At 35.3% G+C, this 2522-nt stretch overlaps 1 non-coding gene across 1 annotated transcript; it reads right to left on the minus strand.

Annotated features, from left to right (window-relative positions):
* Positions 1–226: 226 nt before the first annotated feature.
* On the minus strand, positions 227–333 carry LOC136215907 (small nucleolar RNA R71). Its single transcript, XR_010682910.1, has one exon. It is a non-coding gene; the product is annotated as a small nucleolar RNA R71 (small nucleolar RNA).
* Between the last annotated feature and the right edge of the window lie 2189 nt (positions 334–2522).

Below are 2522 nucleotides of genomic sequence, written 5' to 3' on the forward strand. Positions count from 1 at the left end.
ACCTGACGAAAATCCTAACACCCATTTGTCAAATTTCTTAGAAATTTGTGACACTTTTAAAATACCAAATGTGACCGCGGAAGCAATCAACTTTCGCCTTTTTCCTTTTACTTTGAAGGATCGAGCCAAATAGTGGTTAACTTCTATGCCAGCCGCAACATTTGAAACTTGGGAGCAATTAGCCCAAGCATTTTTATCAAAAAAATTTCCTTTAGCAAAAACCGCAAGAGTCATAAAAGAGTTAACATCTTTTTCTCAAAATGATAATGAAACTCTTTATGAGGCTTGGGAACATTTTAAAGAACTTTAAAGTTTATGCCCACACCACCAATTGCCCGCTGAACTTTTAATGCAAACATTTTATAATGGATTAAGTCCTACAACTAGAGGTTCATTGGATGCTATGTCTGGAGGGTTATTCATGAAGAAAACATCGGCCCAAGCAAGAGAACTTTTGGAGGAAATGGCAATCAACAGCGGTATGTGGCCCGTGAAACGTGGACACGTACCGGTGGCGAAACCATCATCCTCGACTACGTCATCAGTTAAAGGTATAGTGAATCTTGATCCAGTTGCGATGTTGCAAGCCCAATTTTCTGCCTTATCGCACAAAATTGATAGGTTTATGGCACCGTGTGATCCTAATGGTAAGCCAATCCAAACGGATGTAGATTATGAAGGGATGAGCGAAATTGAACAGGTAAATTTTGTCCAAGGGAAAAACCAAACTAATAACCCTTATTCCAATACATATAATCCTGGATGGAGAAATCATCCTAACTTTAATTGGAGAGATAATAATAATAATGCTAATGCTAATCAAAATCGTACCACTAATTATCAAAATCAATCAAGAGATACGATTAGCACTTTATCTTCTAAGATCGACAAATTTATCGATGTTATGAGCGGAAAAATAAGTAATCACGACGATGGTTTTAAACGGATCGAGAATAAATTCGATCAGCTTATTAAAAACCAATCATCTAGCATCCATAATTTGGAGGTTCAAATTGGACAACTCGCTAAATGAATTCCATCGCGCAAAGAGGGAAGTCTTCCTAGCCATACGGAAGAAAATCCGAAAGAGCATGTAAAGGTTATCACTCTTCGTTCAGGGAAAAATTACTTAGACCCGGAAATGCCCGGAAATTCAACTTTACCAGGAACTGATTTACGAAAATCCAAAGAAGATATGTTAAATCAAAAAGATACACCAATCGACTCAAGTACAAAAACGTTTATACCCAAACCACCTTTTCCACACAAAGTCCGAAATAAGGACTATGACAAACAACTTTTAACATTTTTAGACAAACTTAAAAATTTGCATATTAATTTGACGTTTATGGATGCAATTACGCAAATTCTCAATTATGGTAAGTTCCTAAAAGATTTAATTTCTAAGAAAATCAGTTGGGAAGGAATTTCATCCATTTCGCTAACTGAAGATTGCAGTTCAATTGTGTCAAGTAATTTTCCTACTAAACTCAAAGATCCCGGATGTTTTACTATTCCATGTAAGTTGGGAGATATTGAATTCCCAAGTTGTATTTGTGATTTAGGAGCTAGCATAAACTTGATGCCATTATCAATTTTTAATAAGTTAGGCTTAGAAGAAGATATCAAACGTACCAATATGGTTTTGCAATTAGTAGATCAAACCACTAAAAGACCATATGGTATTATCGAGGATGTTTTAGTTAAAGTTGACAAATTTATTTTTCCTACCGATTTCGTTATATTAGATTTTGCTTATGACATTAATTGTCCGCTAATCTTTGGTAGACCATTTATGAACACGGGACGTGCTCTAGTTGATGTGTCGGAAGGGAAAGTAGTTTTAAGAATAGGAGACGATAAGATTGAGTTTGACATGAACCAAGCAATGAAATATCCTATGGAGGATTTCGCTTGTATGAAACTTGATTTAGTTGAAGAATGTGTAAATGACGTTGTTCAAAAAGAAGAAATAATAGAACATATAATGAGTGAAGAATTAGAAGATTTTTGATTCGAGAAGATGGACCAGTTCCACCTTCAATTATAGTTCCACCTAAATTAGAACTTAAAGAATTACCAAACCATTTGAGGTGCGCTTTCTTAGGCGAAGGCGATTCTCTACCTATAATTATCTCTAACAAACTAACACAGGTTCAAGAAGAAAAATTAAAGGATGTTGTTAGAAATAGAATAGGAAGTATGGGATGGAAAATTTCGGACTTAAAAGGTTTTAATCCTAGTATTGTAATGCACAGAATTCACTTAGAAGAAGATAAGCCACCTAAAGCAGATAGGCAAAGACGCCTCAATCTGAATATGAAAGAAGTAGTAAAAAATGAGATTACTAAACTTCTAGACAATGGAATCATTTATCCTATTTCGGATAGTGAATGGGTTAGTCCAATCCATTATGTACCCAAAAAGGGAGGTATCACTTTTGTAAGGAATGACGAAGGTGAATTAATACCTACATGAACCACCACCGGTTGGAGGGTTTGTATAGATTATAGGAACCTTAA

This window comes from Euphorbia lathyris, chromosome 1 (genome assembly GCF_963576675.1).
Source record: "Euphorbia lathyris chromosome 1, ddEupLath1.1, whole genome shotgun sequence".
In the NCBI taxonomy this organism is placed as follows: Eukaryota; Viridiplantae; Streptophyta; class Magnoliopsida; order Malpighiales; family Euphorbiaceae; genus Euphorbia; species Euphorbia lathyris.